This window comes from Excalfactoria chinensis, chromosome 6, assembly GCF_039878825.1.
Source record: "Excalfactoria chinensis isolate bCotChi1 chromosome 6, bCotChi1.hap2, whole genome shotgun sequence".
Lineage (NCBI taxonomy): Eukaryota > Metazoa > Chordata > Aves > Galliformes > Phasianidae > Excalfactoria > Excalfactoria chinensis.
The window spans coordinates 14018048-14027819 of NC_092830.1; the positions used below are offsets into that span (position 1 = coordinate 14018048).

The 9772-nt window shown below is 41.0% G+C and overlaps 1 non-coding gene across 1 annotated transcript; it reads left to right on the plus strand.

Moving 5' to 3' along the window:
• The first annotated feature begins 4877 nt into the window (after positions 1-4877).
• On the plus strand, positions 4878-4959 carry TRNAS-UGA (transfer RNA serine (anticodon UGA)). The gene has a single exon. It is a non-coding gene; the product is annotated as a tRNA-Ser (tRNA).
• Positions 4960-9772: the final 4813 nt, after the last annotated feature.

A 9772-nucleotide genomic window follows, 5' to 3' on the forward strand; every position in this document is an offset into this window, starting at 1 on the left:
TCAATTACCTCCACATTAACACATATTTTTGCTTACTCATATGTAACAGTTCTGAGGTAAAGCAGACAGGCCTTTAACACTGAGAGACCTGGAAGCGTTCAGCTTGGAGAAGAGAAGGCTGAGAGCAGATCTCACAACTGCTTCCAGACATCAGAAGTGCAATAGTCAAGTTGATGGGAGTGGACTCTTTTCAGTGGCATACAGCAACAGAGTGAGGGGCAACAGGCAGAAATTAGAACACAGAAGTTCCATGCTAACACAAGGAAGAACTTCACTGTCAAGAGCAACAACACACTGGAACAGGCTTCCAAGGGAAGCTGTGGAATCTCCTTCTCCAGGGACACTCAAGACCCACCTGGACACCTGCTGGAGTGACCTGCTGTAGGGAACCTGCTTTAGCAAGGAGTTGGATGGGATCATCACCAGAGGTCCATCGCAACCCCATAATTCTGCAACTCAGTACACCAGACTGTTGCCAGTTGTATCTAGAAACACCCCTCAGAGCTACATTCCCCCTTCAGTAAGAGGCAGCACTCACATACATCATCTTTGACCCTGAGAGCACTCCCAGCTTCCATATCAAAGGCGTCATCTTACACAACAGCCTAAGAAAGATGCACTCACCTGCGCTCCCTATTTCCACCTCACACATCCCACTCCGCGCCTCACAAACAAAAGGAGATGGCTGCGCCGCCTCCTGGTGAGGAACTCCAACGGCCGTGCACGCGCCACCTCTTCAAACGGCTCCACACGCGCGAGGGACCGCCCCCCCACCCCCCATGGCATCCCCATCGCATCCCCCCCCATAGGCGCTGCAGGCTGTGAGGAAACCCCTTTCCTCTGCTCAGACTGTGCTCTAACAGGTGGTTTATCAAGGCAGCATCAGCCTCTTAGCTCACACAGCGCTCTTTTGGGGGGAAACAAAATAAAAGCCACCGCTTATTTGAAGCCCTGTGATCAACAGCTTGCAGTTTGTTTGCAAACAGTGCTTGCTGAGAAAGCTACGGACCACTGTGATGCTTCCACTGCCAGCAAGCGGGAAATGAATTCAATGAAGTTTCCCTGCACAGATGCTGCTACTGGGAAATCTTCCTGATAGCATCTCTTCCTAGAAGTAGCTGTGGGAAAGGAACGTGCAAATTTGCATTAAGCCTGTCAGTGGGGTTTATTGCAGTCAGATGTTCTATCGCCATATACATATAACTCCTGATGCACACTGCTGGTCAGGTGGCAGGGTTTTCAGCTGTCATGAATCTTCTCTTTGGTTCACAAGGCAAAGATCAGCTTTTAAACTGTACGTATTCTGCTGTAGAACAGAACAGAGTACGCTGAAATTCTGGATAGAATTTCACAGCTTCTGTGAGAGCTCCTGGTAACTAGTTTTGTCACTGACAAATTTTGAACTGTCTGTCCTATTACAGCCATGATTTTGTTTAAGTCTTAAAACCAGTTTTTCTCTCTCCTTTATTAATTCTAATGCTCAGATCTTGCTAGTTTTAACTGATTAAAGGAGTAGGAATTTTAGGACTCCTTTGGGATAAAAATTCTCTCTCCAAAATACACTTATCCATTGGGAAATTTCATCTGTTATCCTAGGTTCATTTTCATAGAATCACAGAATTGTTAAGGTTGGAAAAGACCTCTAAGATTATTTAGTCCAACCATCCATCTGCCACCAGTGTTTCCCACTAAACTCTGTTCTTTAGTACCACATTTACGTGGCTCTTGAGTGTCTTAGGGACCACAACTCTACCAACTCTCTGAGCAGCCCATTCCAGTGCCTGACCACTCTTTTGGAGAAGTTTTTCCCTAATATTCAACCTGAACTTCCCTTGGCACAATTTGAGGCCATTCCCTTTTGTCCTGAATTTTGACCCGCCAGAGATTCATTAAAAGCTCATGAGATACATAAAAGATTTTTACTCTGTACTTCATATTTAGTACTGTCCTGAAGAAAAATTCAAAGTACTAATGGCTTTAGTTTAGCCTGCATTTCCTAAGTGAATACATTAAAATGTCATTTTTAATTCATGATTTTTTTTTTCTTAATAATATTTCTTGAAGACTGTCAGACTTAAATTCTATTCCCATTCAAAAATAGATGCCATAGGTGCAAAATTTTTTACACGATGGAACAATATATTTTTAAAGCAACGTTAAATGCATGAATTCTGATAATAAAATTAACCATTTGTGTTTATAAGACTTACTGACGCTTTTAGTCAATGATATATCAAACACTTCAGTTAAGCCTTTAGTCTCATGCCTGGCTGTTTTCAGTGCCCCCCAACAGATACTGGAAAGTATTTCTCAAGAATTTGCTCATACCATTCTAAAATAGGTGAACTTAGCCACCCACTAAGGGCAAGGATCTCTCTCTCCTCACACCCATAGAAGGTGACCTGAGGAGCCAGCTGAGGCATCCAAAAGTCAAGTGCCTACTTGAAAGATGGGGAAGCTCATTCCAGCTGCCTGAGTCTAGTATTCTTTTCCCCTCTCTCCTCTGACATTGCCAGATTAGCCAGGTATCTTGGACTTTAAGGTGGTGAACAATAGATAGCATTCTGTATTAACTAAGCACCCGTGCCTGGGGACACACTGCAGTGCTCAGCAAGCTGCCTGTTTCTTACAATGGAAACATTCTTGGAAGTATTTATAGTTATTTCTTTTGTATTGAGATCTCTTTCTTTTGGCATTAATAGTTTGGTAGCAAAGTGCTAGAATTCAAATAGCACTCTGCAAATGCCATTCTTCCTCCTGTATGACCATCATTCACCTGCAAAGATTGTGTGGAAGCACTGAAAATTGCCCCATATGTAGCATTTGCCTCACATCCTATCTGCTGCTTTACTTGCAGCTTATACAAAGAACACTGGAGGTCACTCTAACTCAAGTATCAATTGGAGTGAGGGCTTTTCGAGATTAAATTGAACGTAGCTGGTTAAATGCAAGTACTGCATGTGCCGTTTGCAACAGCCTGCCAGTCCTTGTGATTGTGTTCTACTGAAACAGCATCTTTATCTCAACTCTTGGATTCACGTGAATACAAAATACCTGCAACAGACATTTAAAGAAAAATAATGTTTCCTATATAGAAAGTAAATTTTCCTAAATTCAAAATACAAAAATTAGGCATCCCAAATTGTCAAACAGAAGGGACACTGAGTACATTTCCAGGCTCTCTTGTCTTAGGGTTCCACATCTATATTTCAGATGTCTCTGAGTCTTCATTTCTTACAACCTGGCAAAAGGGACTGGAATGGTCAGACTACGTAGATGAGGGTGCTTCTTAGTCAGGAAAGACAGTCCTCCCAAGGATATGGCCTTACCATTTGTGAGCTCAAACTGGTATCCTGTGGGGTCTTTTTGGTGGGTTTTGTTTTTTTTTCCCATCAGACAAGTTTGGTTTAAAGAAACAGTTTGGATTTGCTGCTTATGAGCAGTGGGAGCATTTCCATTGACCCCTAAGGCTGAGTACAGTCGAAACTCTGCAGACATAGCATGCTGATGTCTGTAACTTGTCCACTTTCTCATATAAGGCACATAATTGTCTTTCCAGCAAAATTTCTAGTAAACTTAAAATAAATATCTTGAAAAGGAGATCAAGTAGAAAGTTCAAAATATGGTTCCATTATTTAACGTTGATGCTAACTAGCGTAATTCATGAGACACGAGAACTGTGCTGTTAATATCCAGGACAGTTATTAGGACAGTGATCAAACAACAAGAGAGTTCTGGTGATGTGAATATTTGCATATTACATTAATGATACCATTCACATGGATTTCACTTGCAGCCCACATAAAATAGTAACCAAAGTAATATTTCTGACTTTGACTTTTTTTATGCGGGTCAGAAATCTCTCTATAGAAGTGTTACACAATTCCCATAGTTTTTTCAGCTTGCAGTCACTGTGAGATGTATTAGCTACCCAGAATTCTTATCTAAAGAAGCATGTTCTAACAATTCAGTAAAGAAAAGGGATTAAAGAGAAATGCTTCTTCAATATAATACTACTGTACAGCAGTGTACAGAGTTCTCCAAAACAGCTGTACTGAGTATTACACTTCCTCAATAGAATTAAATACAAGAATTACTTGTGCAGTCTAAAAACAAACTCACTTTGACTTAGAATTTAAGAAACTGCTCATTTCAGTTTCCTCAGAAATGGCCCGAACTATTACCAAACCTCAGCTCTGATGTACTACAATTCAGTTCCCTTTGAGCAATAAAAACGTTCAGTCATTTCATAGTACCTTCTTAAAATAAGTTACTGCTTGTGTGGATTTCAAGTAGTCTATTTTCTGTAACAGAAATGAAACTTCAGCTTATCTATTAGTACAGAAGTAAACAGCCTTACTCCTCATCATCAAACCTTTACAAACATAGAAATAACATTTGTACTATAAACCCCAGCAGGACTTTCCTTGCACTTACACCTGAAAAACACTTGTTTCTCTATCAACATGAACACTGACTGACCACTTCTATTTATTTTCTGCACTGTACACCACTATCTTTGGTCATACTGAAAGCACTGTTTCCCTTCCTCCTGCTCTTCATGTATTTGCTATTTACTGAGCAACTGTTGTTTACATAATAATGAGACTGTGATATAATCATGTTATTCACCTTCATGTACATGCCACTGGGTATACTATGGGCTTATAAAGACAGTATCGCAGCAGGCACCACTCAGCGTGTGCAAGCCTTACTCGAACAGACAAAACAGCTCGGCAGCTCCGTTTGGGGCGGGGAGCCGGGACGCAGCAGCTCCCATCGGCAGCTCCCATTGGCGGCCATCGGTGCTCGGGGCGGGGAGAGCCGCAGCAGGAAGACTCGATAAGGATTTGTGCCCTGGCGGTGTATCACGAGAAGCAGCGATGGCCGAGTGGTTAAGGCGTTGGACTTGAAATCCAATGGGGTCTCCCCGCGCAGGTTCGAACCCTGCTCGCTGCGGCCCACAAGGGGCTAAATTTTTCCTGCCTCCCTTCAGTTATTTTTGCTCCTTATCCCTTCTTTCGCTGCTGAACGTGAGTCTATTCCACTGCGACTCATGAGGTAGTGCTTTCAGAGCACTCAGTTAATTTATTTATTTTTAATAAAAGCAAAGAAAAAAAACTGCAGTATGTCACAAAACAAATTTCCATCATGAGAACTAAAACATCTGTGAAAAGCATCAGCAGCAGTGGGAGGTGGGGACACTAAGCTCCCCAAAGCTTGATCCTCTGTGGCCAGAAGAGACAGTGCCCTAGTGCAGAGCTGGGGATGTTCTCCTCCACCGTGTCCTGCAGCTGATAAAAATAAGTAAGCTCTTCCCAGCAGCAAACTGCTCTATACTGACTGTATTTCCTTCATGAAGGAAGCTGGGTTGATTGCTCCCATATCTCCAGTAAGGGAACGCTGTGTCATCATTTATAGCTTTCTGCTCATACACACATACAATTTTAAGAGTGAATGAATTTCAAATAACAATTAAAGAAGAAACACAACTTCCTTCCCATTCAAAAGAGCTGATTTTGTCTAATCCTTCAAGAACATAAACTCTTGTTGGTGTTTTTTAACTTGAAGATCTCACACATCCTGCTAATCTGGAACAGATGCGAGAAGCTCTGTTTTGTGTAAGGATGTTTTGGGTAGCATTACAAAATCATAACAAGCTTTAAAGGAGTCAAGATGCAGAACACAGTGTGTGGGCTTTTTGCTTCTCCATTACAACTCTGACATTTTGCCTTTTTTTTTTACTGACTCCTTTAAGCAACTTATTTCCAAAAACACATATTTTATTGTTTTATAGATCTAAAGACAAAGCTCCAACCCAGTAATCAACCCTCAGAAACATCTCATCTTCAACATCTCATTCCACTGGAACCTCGCTAGTGACAGAAGCATCAAATGCCAAAACAAAGGACTAATCTTAAATTCTGAACTGCAAACTAAGAAGTCATTGTGGCAGAAAAGCAGCGTGAATCTCCTGCTGGAAACTTACTTTCCCTCAGTGTTGCAGTTGGAAAAATAAATAAATAAAAAATCACCAAGTGGGAGCAAACACACAAGCTATTTCCCACCCACACTCTTCACTGAGATTTATGAACTTGTTCCCAACAAGGCCCTGCAGGGGGAGAGCCATGTGGGTTTAATTGCAGTTACTTTTTGTAAGGGTGTGGTTGTTTTTAGTAATTACAGAAGAAAGAAATTAAGGACTGCCAAACAGACTACTAAGGCTATATATGCATATTAGCAGTCCTGGGTTCAGGTCTCTCCTTCGTTTCCCTTTTTAAAACTCAACTATAAGAGTGAGAAGAAGCAGTAATGAATCCATTGCTAGAGTCCAGGCCCCAAAAGCGATGTGTGGGCATAACAACATACTGTTCCATGTGTCTACAGTTCTGCATAATTTTCTGCCCTAAACCTGGCTCATGGTCCCTCTAGCAAAGGAACACTCAAGATACCCAAGCTCCTTTTTGTCATGAGCTATCCATCCTGCCCTTTGGCAGTAAAAGGTCAAGCATAGACACAGGAGTCCTGGGAAAGACTCAGATACATTGGAAGTGAATACAGGTAGCAGAAAGTACCAAAATCTCCTTAGAAGTACTGCAGGCTTTTGGTGCCAAGTCACTTGATATCTTCAGAAAAGCAGCTTTGACAACGCAGCATGCAAATCTTTTTATCAAACATACTAAAAACTACATCACACATCAAGATTGAAAAGCTCCTGAACACTAATAACAAATCTCATATTTTATAAGTAATCCCTCTCATTCACTGCCTCACCAAAATTAGGGAGCAAGAGCTAAGTGTTGAGAAGATGCCAGAGAGGAAAAAAAAACAGCTTTCTGCAACTTCTACCACCTGTGACAGATCATGATATACACCAGAGACCTAAGACTCATAAAGCTTCCCAGTCTCCATGTTGTGCAGCACTGTGATTATTCAGACACAATCTATTCAGACACAATTCTTTCAAAGCTTGGACAAGCAGAAAAGATCATAAGAGTCTTATTTTCATTAGCATGAAAGGAAGAAACAAGTATAGCAAAGGTAAAAGAGCAAACATATACAGTGCACACGTCAAAGTGGAGGTTTGGTGACTCATCGCTGCAGGACAAGCACATAGACTGAGCTGCAATAAAAAACCCAGCGTAAACTGATAAGTATCACCTCATCTGGCAGGGACAGAAGCTGATGGCTTACTGAGTTGCTTTATCTTTTGCTGTGTAATTTCACCAGCTTTATAACAGCTTTGCTGCTTACCTTCCCAGCAGTCTTGTTTCTTATTTCAGGATATTAAAGTGTATGATAGCAGTGTTTGTGCTCAGGAAATTAAAGGCAGTCAGTATCTGTTTTAATCATCAGGATACTTCTATTATAAAGCTTATGAACTGTATCTTTTTTTTCTTTTTCTTCCCCCCCCTTCACTCTCTTTCCTGAAGAATAAAACCACTCAGGAAATGACCTTACTTATCATCCACCTGTACTCAACTTGAGGTTTTTATGTCCTATACTATTTGCATTCATCAACATCATTCTTACATCGCCACTACGGAAACATTAGCAAAATACTTAGCAAAACAAGAAGTTTACTAAGGACTAGAAGATTCTCAGTCTTAGTCATAGTCAGAACTTGCACAAATCCAGAAGTTACAGCAGGAATTTGAAATATATTAATTTTTATAGTACAAGATGCACCGAGTCAAATTCCCCAGACATCCAGCATGTTCAGGGCTCTTTGTGATCTGCATAAACAACTTATAAGAAGAGCTAAACAGAAAAATGGGACCTTAACCCACAGCCCTTGCAGGTGCCCCCTCCCTAACTCGTGGCTTACAGCTCCTAATCATTATGCGCCACCTGTGGCTGTTGCTGGCCTTTCACAGCTGGTACCATTCATCAAAAGCAGCTAAACTCTTCCTTTAGCTACTAAAAAGCCACATACACTTAGCTGTTGTAATTACATCTTTTCAAAGCTCAAGTAACTCATACATCTCCTCCACCAATTCATGTCAAAGCATGAGTATTAGCCAAGTAAGTTTTGTGCTTACCAGTGCAGAGGCCAAAGCACTAGATTATCACAAGCAACATCACATGAGCCACTGTGTCTTTCCATGCTACTAGCAACCAGGCTTCAAAACCCAACTAGGTTTTGAATAAACACCTTCTTCTTAAAAAAAAAAAAGAAGGGGGGGGGGTAAAGTCCCAACCCATCAAGTACTGATTCCTCCTGTTTTCTAGTACTACTGGGCTTATTAGGCATTAACACCAAAATGCAATGGAAAGCATAGCAACAACAGCAGAGCAGCAAGGCCTAGGCTGCACTAAGTGAGGATATGCTCAAAGCAACAGTTGTGGGCACAGAAATAAAGGAAACAAGCTCCTTACCTTTGGAAGGCCTCACATACACTGGGATCTCCATCAAGACACCCTCACACCTCCACTGCCAATCCTTAAATAAGGTCTGGAAAGGGATGGATCCTGGCTGCACCCCTTCTAATCACTCAGGAGCATTGCATGCACCTGAGCTTCCCTGGTTGGCCCTGCCTTCCCACCAGGTGTTCAATCACCGGGTCAAGCCATGTCTCAGTATTTCTGCTACACTAGGAGCAAGTTAATTCAGTTCTATTTGAAACACAAAAAAGTTGGAACTTTTCAAATATGTAAGTGTGAAAAATGTCTGTATCAACATACTGGAGCATCAGTTAATAATCTGACTTCTTCATTAGGGTAAATATGAGATTATTGATCTCTAGCGGGTATGTTGCAAAATGTGGGGCTCAGACTCTTACTGATATCTGCAACTATTCATTTATAAAAAAAAAATCCACAGGTGTTTTGTCATAACAGGCACTTTGAAAGACATGAGAAGCAGTTTCATCATTCAAAGACCTCCTATATTCTCACACGTCAATTAGGTGCTAAATCATCCACTAAAGCACCCAGCCTCTGCAAGTGAACTGGGGAGAGAAGGCTGTTCCCCAAGCAGGCCAGCTAGCTGCATTTCCATCTTTTCAGAAAGAAGAGAAAAAAAACCTACTCTGTGCCCTTTACATGGACTAGTGCTTTTTCTGTTCCTCTGATTTCACCTTATTTACTGTCCTTCCATGACAAAATGGACTGAAAGTCTTTCTTGAGCAGATACCTTCCAATAGAGAGAAGTAAATATGTAATAATATTTAGGAGATATTACAAAGAATTATGACTATTATCTGTTTTCAGCTGAAAAATTCACAAGGGAAAAAGAACACAATAATTTTGTATAAGAAGGATGATGCATTAAAAAATAGCTGTCACTACTGCTGTCATCAAAGTAGGATCAGTGTAGCTATAACAATAGAACAGCATTGCTTTGAGCTTTTATAAACTAACTGATGCAAACACTACTGGAGTTATCACCAGTATCAGCTCCTGTAAAGAAAATTGGCATCAGAACAACAGTACAAATGTATCTAATGATATGTACTCATTATCTGTATTGCAGTAGCAGGTATTTGCATTACAGCTTGTTGCAAATACACACCAAACAGAAGCATGGCAGGACAGCCAGCACATCATGTACCACCAGCACAACAAGACCACATGTGTTTCTTCAGGAAGAACAGATGTCATACAATTGATTTCATGTTGAGAAAAGGCCACAATTCTTAGATTAGACTTTCCACAGAGATTCCCAGGATTCATAACTGAATTCCCTCCAGTGTTTCCTTGCCGATGGGACAAGTAACAAGAAACTCTAGAGGGCTCATTTAAAAACAACAACAACAAAACACCCAGTAAT